Source organism: Myotis myotis, unplaced genomic scaffold (genome assembly GCF_014108235.1).
Source record: "Myotis myotis isolate mMyoMyo1 unplaced genomic scaffold, mMyoMyo1.p scaffold_m19_p_1, whole genome shotgun sequence".
NCBI classification, from domain to species: Eukaryota; Metazoa; Chordata; class Mammalia; order Chiroptera; family Vespertilionidae; genus Myotis; species Myotis myotis.
Window position 1 is genome coordinate 18,969,969 of NW_023416313.1, and position 9,187 is coordinate 18,979,155.

The following is a 9,187-nucleotide window of genomic DNA, read 5'->3' on the forward strand; positions in this document are numbered from 1 at the left end:
GAGGGGAGAGCATCTCATTTTGCTTCTGCAGGTGCTGGCCATTTGCATCAAGTTATGGAAAAAAACTCCATATATTTTTTTAAAAATGCCCAAACAGGAGAGGCCATGGATAGCACATCCTAACGAAAACTGTAGCAACAAAAACTCATTCATCAGACTCTTGATTTTGGCCCTGTGATTCAGAGGAATCAGAAAATCACATTGTGAATGGGTCTTAAGTGCCTGATGATAGAAAAAAATATATTGATTTTATGAAAAACACTTCTAATACTTAGCATTTTCTATCATAACTAGAGGCCTGATGCATGAAATTCATGCAAGGGGCTCGGCCCTCACAGCCACAGCAGCCACCTCAGCCCTTGCAGCCCCAGTCTGGAAGGTCGTCCAGGATGTCCGGAAAGTCGTTCGGCTGTCTGGTCTAATTAGCATATTATGCTTTTATTATTATTGTAGATCCTTTATTCAAATGTATTTCCTCACTATATGTTTTCCACAAAGGAAGCACAATTTCTTGTCTTCTCAATACTATTATCTTCTCAATGTTTTTAATACAACCCACCCATGAACAGTAAATTTTTTTCAAATGCATGGTTATAGTGTAAACACAAAATTATGAGTCACAATTGCTATAGTATTAATTTTACTTTTATAAGTATATTTAAATTCTGGTTTATTATGTATTTAAATTAAAAGCTTATTAGAATAAATAAATATAATTAGATATGCAAAAGCATATTTCCAGTAATAGAGATCTCAAAACATCATTCATTTAATCTAGATAAATTCCAATTGAAAAGTAAGTTTAGTTTTACTTTAGACTTTAACATGGAAATTAAATGGACTTCAGTTTAGTGTACATTTCAACGGAAACATTAAGAAAAGTATTTGCTTAGTTTGTAGATTTTCTTAACTTAAAGCAGATGAAGACAAAACAGAAATAAACAGTGATTAAATTACATAGAAATTTCAAGATGAAATAAAACAATTCTGTACTGCTTCAAGGTAATGGCAAAAGTGCTTCTGGCAAGAGAAGCATAATTAACAGCAGTGTTAAAGCTGTGCTTTACATTCTTTTGGCAATTGAGTCTACTAAGTCGTAAGCTGTTAAGTAGGGTATTCGCGTTTCATATTAATTTGCATTTCACTGCACTGCTTTTTGCTATTTTGTAAGCATGAAACAGGGAGGTCTGGGTCCAACATAACAAATTACTGAACAAAAATAAAAAATTGCTCTCCAAGCAGCTTTGTGTTTCTACTGGGTCTGTCATGCTGTGAGTAAAAAAGAGAAAAGAAAAAAAAAAAAACAACAACAACAGAAACAACAGAAAGAAAAGAAAAAGAAGTGTTGATTCTTCAGAGGCATCTCAGCACCAGATCTGCACTATCAAAAATAGTCTTTGAACATAGAGTTATCCAGAAATTCAGCAGTTTGCAAACATGTGCACTGGGGAGTTGGTTTTTCACACTAAAATATTTTTGCTACACATCAGCAAGTCCTTGAGGACAGCCTGCTGGCTCCGAGGGCCTGCAGTTGGCTGTCAAAATAGCAGAGCAATACTATTTAGCCAGTGCTAACAAGGAAGCCATGATGGGTCTGCTCTTGAACGTGACTACTACATGTGACCAAAAATAGTTGAACCCCCAGGATCAAAAAGCATGACTTCATTTTAATACTTAGTGCTTGACCTTTGATGCCTATTCTTCTTCTTTAGAAGTGCTAATATACATATCGCCTGTTTTTTCCCATAGGTGTTGATCACAAAATATGGAATGAAAGACAACTGATTTCCTAAAACAATACATCCAATGTGTGTGTGTTTGTGCTTGTACATACATGTGTGGGCAGGTGTGTGTGTGTTGATCATCCATTTTGTGTTTTGGTTAGCAGTTGGCAATGATAAAATGATAAACAGAAAGTCTCTTGCCGTAAGAGAGGGTATTCTTACCTAGGTCTGTTAGTTCTCTTCACTACTAGAAAGTGTGTTATTGAATAATAATTTTCTTAAAGTCATTAGAAAATTTCAGCTTCCTTTTCCCTATGTTAGCTTCCCTGCACATATTAATGTGGGCTTCAATAATTATATGTTGATCTAATTAATTCCTATGCCCATGAGGTAATCCAAAATATTTTAAGGTTCTTTGACCTCTGACCTGCTTGTTTTAATGTACTTATATTTTTTTCACCAAAAGCCTGCAGGAGATCAGGTATGTAAAAAATACAACTTTAATAAGCAAGGGGATAGCAGCTCTTTATTGAAGGAGCTTGTGTATTGGCAGCAATCCAGACGGCAAATAAAGTTGTTTAAATATTTGCTCATTAGTGAAATGAAATGGTATCCATTTAATTCATTCCCATTTCATGTTTCCTGTGTTTCAAAGCAACTTTTAATACACACACTCTAAAGGTTTCTCTGGAGCTCTGGTGTTATAATTTGCTGCCTTTTTTTCTGTGACTAGATATAAATTAATGAAGTCATACCGAATGAGGTGTTGGGCTTCCCCGAAAACCCTCGCGACTCATTTGTTTGCGAGTTTGGCTGTAAATTGCAATGACTGCAAAATCACAAGATGTGCACCATTAGCAGGACCCAGGGGCTGAGGTCTGATCATGAAAGTGACTGGGTATCAGATCAGATAGCTGATGCATTCCAGGACTATTTAGGGCAACTAAGAGCTTGTCACAATCGGAGAAGTTGCTGTGTGGCACTAGGTTTATCTTGAGACAGTCCGACAGGGAGATAAAATGCACATTAATCCCTAAGGATAAGCAGTCGTTGCTGTAGTATTGGATAAGCATCTGTTTTGTCAAATTTAGCCTAACTGTGGGCAAATGGCAAAACATCAGTGGTAAGTGATTGGAGGGGGTTGGGGTCAGAGTTGGGGACGCAAGAAGAGTAGTAATGTGTCCAGCTCACTCTGGTTGTACATCCCAGGGCTGTCTTCTCATCCACACTTACTGAGGACTCTGCATTTTGTGTGGTGACAGAGTCATTATTTTCATTCTCTTCTGATTTTCTTTATGCCTGATTTCTGCCCTGGGGAACCTAGAGAGCAGGAGGGTGAGACATTAACATCTCTAAACTCCAACAGGCATCAGTACCCTGCAAACTGAATTCCTTGAGGTTAAGGGTATTGTGTTATTTCATACCTTTCCCCTTCAGTGTCCAGCACCATATGAGGAAAAATTAAGTATTGCATACATAGTTGTTAAATGAGTCTCTTCTGACTAATGACAATAGTTGTCATTTATTATTTTTATTCTTTCAAAAAAGAAACATTGCTAAAATCAGAGCATAAGCCTTTAGATAAAGCAGGGCACAGGAGTTTTTCTTTAATTAAGCACATGCTGGCCCCCAATCCCATGTATTACTTGATTTTGCTTAATGTGTCTGAAAAAGCTAAATAAATATACTTGTTGCAATACAAGAACAACATTAGCTTGGGGGGTATCGTCAGAGGTCAATGTTGCTACCAGAAAAAAAGGCAAGATTTGGAACAGAAACCCAAAGAATTATTCATTTATTTTGAATACTACTCTTAACAGTTCTGCTTAGAGAAAAGGTTAGCTGACCTCTTACTTTTCCTTTCAATTATGCTTGCTTAATGATAAATTTAGAGCCAAGGGGATTTTTGAAAGTCTGGCTAAATTCCCATGCAAACAATGCATTTTTGAAAAAATGTGTTGAAGTGACTCTTTGGAAGTTGCACCCACTTTTGCAAGATTAATTCTGTAAATACACAGTTGATAAATTGCTGTATCAAGGTCTCAGACACTAGATAAGGGGCACATGTTTTCAGGGATTTAGATCTAGTTCAACAAAAATGTTTACATCTCAACAATGTTCTATTGTTCATGAAGCCTTCTGCATACTTCTCAGCCTTCTTTTCCAAGGCAAATAGAAGGACAATTTTAGAAGGGAATATCTAAGTATCTTTTCCACTCCTGATTTCAAACCATTTATAGGCCATGGAGGCTTTTCTCTCGCTGCCTGTGGGAATTTGTTTCATAGCTGAGTTTCTAGCCAGTCCATTTTCCTGTGAATTCTACATTGCTCACTGTTGCAGTCTCCAAGATGGAGCCCAAGGAAACTCATCTCCTGTTATTCACTCGCTTGTGTGGTCTCACAAATTATATCAGGATTGTTTTGTGTAACCAATAGAATGTGGATGAGGCTGAAGAATTTACCACTTCTAACTTCTTCTCTTGAATTGCTCACTCACTGAGCTTAACTGGCTGGAGTGTCATTATATATATTTTTATAATAGTTCTATTAATATTCCACATTCTGTTCATCTATTTCTCTAATGATGGGCATTTAGTATTTTCAACTTTTAGTTACTACTATGCTATGACTATCACCCTCGCTCAGCTCAACCATCTGCTGTGATTTCTACCACTCAGTGGTTGTCATCCTGGTTCTGGATCCTTCTCTCCAATGCATGGCTGGTCACTCTCCCCGTACCTCTTACCTGGACCTCTCCTGTGGGCCTGCCTCACCATGGCAAACGCTCTCAGCACTCACTTCCTGAGCAAGGGGCTTGGACAGTTAACAATTCTGTATCCTGAAACGGAAGCTTCCCCACATCTTTCTCAGATCAACTAGTTTCTACAAAATGATGAATTAAATAAAATCATTATTACTTCTCACGGGTGTTCTTATTTTTCTGCTCATCCAATGGCTATCAAAGTAAAATTTGCAGTTTGTGTGCCTCATTAATAATGGCCTGGCTGCCCGGCCAGTGTGGCTCAGTGGTTGAGTCTTGACTATGAACCAGGAGGTCATAGTTTGATGCCTGGTCAGGGCACATGTTTGGGGCATGCAGGAGACAGCTGATCAATGATTCCCTCTCATCCTATTGATGTTTCTCTCTCTCCTTCTCCCTTCCTCTGTGAAATCAATAAAAATATATTTTAAAAATGGCATGGCTATTAATTGCTGCTCTTATCAGTATCTTTGATGAATCCAGTTTAGAAATAAAATATATCATTGTTGTTTTCCCTCATATTTGTGTTTGATATTGTAATCAAATCCAATTCAAAGGGAAGAGGACAACTAGGCATTATTTGAACAACAATAGCTTCTCTAGTTCTATAATAAAATCCATGCGCATTTGTTAACAAATATCTATAGCCAATTCACACTGAAAAAAAAAATCAAAAGGGATCAGAATCGCTGAGACCTTACTCTGATTGTGTTTGCATTATTAGAGTCTTGTAATATTTTACCATTGAGTTATGCCTGCGGTTTCTCTGTTGGATTTCCACCCATGTGGTTTAAGATTGAATATCTAAAAATACATGCCCAGGCCCTGAAACATTTAAATGTGATAAAAATCAATTTTACCTATGTGATTCCCAGCTGAATGCCACTTCTGATGTACATCAGCTTCCAAAGAAATTAAAAGATAAGTAACATGATTACAATCAGATTAGCTTGTCTAGGCAGACAAACGAGATTACAGAGTTGTCTGAGTAAAGATACTTCCTAGTGAGACCGGTTTACATCACATTAAACAAAAATGAGTTTCCAATATGTGTGCTATATAACAAAGTGAGTAAATGGAAAACGGCACCCTTGTGGCTGAATATGAGTCAGGAAGCTCGCTGTTATTTTGTGACTATTCAAGGATTGACTGCCTGTCAGAGCACTTTATGAGGTACATTAGAAAAAAACAGAATCATTCTCTGAGATTTGTTGCTCAGACTAAAGGAAGTATTCTTTGATTAATAGAACTCATGAAAGTCTAAAGAGGAAATCAGAACATGGAAAAATCTTGGATCCCAACTTATTCTATCCTAGAGTCCCGATGCACAAAATTCGTGCATGGTAAGGGTCCCTAGGCCTGCCTGGCAATCAGGGTCAATTTGTGGGGTGACAGATGGGGTGTTTGGGGGGCCCCACTGGCACCCACCTTGGCTGGCCTGGTGCCTGTGGGCTGGAGGCAGCTCCTGAATTGAGTGTCTGCCCCTGGTGGTCAGTGCATGTCATAGCGACTGGTCATTCCATCGGTTGTCCCACCATTTCAGTCGATTTGCATATTAGGCTTTTATTACATAGGATTGTAGAATAAGATCACAAAAAATATTTAGAGGGTAACTCACAACAAGGCTCACATCTAACTAGAAGAGAGACATACACATGAATGATTACTAACTAGATAATATACAACAAATGAGGTGGGCTCAGTTTCAATTAACACAATATCCATAGTGAGGGGTGGGGAAGCTCTTGACTCTATTTATCTTAATTATTAAATACTTTATTATTATAATTCTTTTTCCCGAGGAGGGGGAAATAAAATTACATAGGGAAAATAGAAAATAATTAAGAAAAATTTATTCAAGCAAGTGTGATAATGCTACACTAAGCTATTTTTCTTTTTAGCCTGTAATTATTTTGGTTATAAAGAAAAAAAAAAACATGCAGGAAATTAAAGTGCCTTCATGATTGTACACTAATATAGATGCCTTGATGATTGGACAATTCCAAGAGCAAAACTGCTCTAGCAGCAAGATTAAAAAATAAACACAAAAAACAAACAAGCAGATGACAGAACTTCAGAAGTTATAGTCAGGGATGTCACAAGGAAGAGAGGAGTCCTATGAAAGTGAGTCCTAACTAGAGAACTGATTGTCCATCACAATGAAAAGCCAATTCTCCAAACGTTCCAGCTTAAAATGCCCATTTTCCCCATCACAAGTTTTGTTTTAATGTCTTTTGGTTGCAGAGTTACAATACTTCAGATTCCTTCGGATTGTACAGAAGAACATATTCGTTGAACAAATAGTGCTTTTCAGAATAACTTGCTGACAAAAATATTACCAACCATCTATTTAGAATTTAGGAGATTTGCCGTTTGCATGATTCAAAAAAGGGAAGAAAACTCTATGTAGGTAGCGCATTCGTCATTGGCTTCGGTTGATCTCATCATAGAAAGTGCAACCATAGCCCTAACCGGTTTGGCTCAATGGATAGAGCGTCAGACTGTGGACTCAAGGGTCCCAGGTTCGATTCCGGTCAAGGACATGTACCTCGGTTCCGGGCACATCCCCAGTAGGGTATGCTTATGGCCTTAATTTCAGAGAACTCCAGTTGTACATATAACCTAAATAGCAGATTGCAAAATGCCACCATTATAAGAAGCCCTTAGATCTGGACTTAGACCCAATTTTTAAAATATGGAGCTTAAATATTATCAGAGAAATGCGAAGCGCTCAGTGTACTGCTTGGAGGAGAAAAGCGGCCAGGTGCTTTGACAAAGCACAGTGATCCTCAGGAATATGTTTTGATAAATATTGTACCAATCATTGATCGCTCCTTCTGTGATTTGAATATTTAATTTCTGGTACTTCTTTCCAGAAATCAATAGTGAACTCACTTTTCAGCACAAGCCTTTAAATGGGAATTTTCCTAGAGATTCCGTTTCTATAGACTGACATATTTTATGAGCAGCTTAAAAGTGGGACAACCATCCCGGAATGCAACGGCCTTGAAGGGATAGCCAAAAAATAAATGAATGAATGAATGAATGAATGAATGAATGAATAAATTAAATTAAATTAAATTAAATTAATTATTTTTGTTTTCATGGATCTTTGAACACAAGTCCTCACTTTTTTCTGGGTTTTGGACTTTCTGTCTCTTCCTTGCCTTCTCTTTTGTTTTACCTTCTACAGTACAAATTTTTCATCCAATAAATAGGGGTTAATAACAGCTCCTTATGTGGTTGTTGGGATGATTAAATGAGTAAATCTATGCCTGCTGTATTGCCTACTATAGTTTCCTTGTATGGAACACATAGCAAGTGTTCAAACAATGTTTATTATCATTATTCTCTTAATCTAGCACAAAACAGGCTTGTTCCCCATAAAGCAATGTCGTCTGTGTTACACTATGTCAAAGTTGTGTGTCAGTGGACTGCATGAGATAACTAATGGCTATTTTTTTTTTTGCTCAATATATGTCAAATAGTGTTGTTCATTTAGCACAATTTACACACTGAGGTAGCATATTTGAGATGTCTTTGTAAGTTAAAGTCTTCTTGAATTATAGATTGTCCACCATACTTATGGTGAGAAAGTGAAGCTATTTGGTTCATCATTTCTTTCAGGGCTTTGTTTTTGCCTCTAAAACTATCTCTTATTTTTAGCTCTATTGAAAATTGCATTTTATGTTTTATTTTATTCAATTGGCTGACTGCTCCTGTGTTTTAAATCATTATCTTGAGCCATAAATTTATCTAGGATTAGCTGCTCTTCTTTAAGATTACCCTACTGCATTTTAACCTGTCCTAGGCCTACTCCATTCTAGACCTCTGTGTTATTTTCTCAGGATAGAACTTCTATTACTCTGGTTCCATGCGTCTGTTGAAATACCAAGTTTAGTAAGTGATTTGTTCTATCTCTTAGTTTCTTCTTCATTTAGTGCTTCATGTGTGGGGCTGTCTGGCTCTGCACCGTGACTGCAGCAGGAGATAACCATGGTCTCAGATTTCTGTCACTCAACACGCTAGTGTAAAAAATTGTACCTGCAAAGAGACCCAGAGCTATTCCTTGATAGCCTTCCCTTCCTATGATATACCTTGGTCAATAGTAAACTTAGTGTTTATCCTTGAATATGTGCCTTTGTATACAAACTTGAAATCCAAATCCTTTTGTTTCTCTAAATACCTGAGTCTCTAGTCAATTCTCATGTATTAAGTCAAGAGGAGTCTTTTCAATAAAAGGGTCAATTATCTCCCCCAAATTTAGTGATTATCAGACAGCATGACTGGGCAATTGCTTTTTTTCACATTTTTTGAGTTCATTTGTGTTTTGAATTATCACCTTAATCCTTACATATTCTACTAGAAATTTTCCATAGTAAAAACTTTGGTTTAGGGTATGTCATTCATTTCATGTTTCTAAAAAAATCTTGGTTTAAGAGTTGATTTGCCCTGAATATATAAAGCAATGCAAAGTTCCTGTTCCTTAAAAAGTTTTTGGAATAAGTATGAAACTGATTTCCCTCTGTCTGCCAGGTTATTAAACCCTTGAGACATAATTAGGAAGACTAAGGGTCCAAGTGGTAAAGAAACTGTTAATACCTCTCTCACTAATAAGGGCTTTTTTAGAGATTTTCAAAAAAATTCTCTGATTCTTACTATAAAGAAAGTCCTTGAAACATCCTAAATTTCTTCTTTAAGA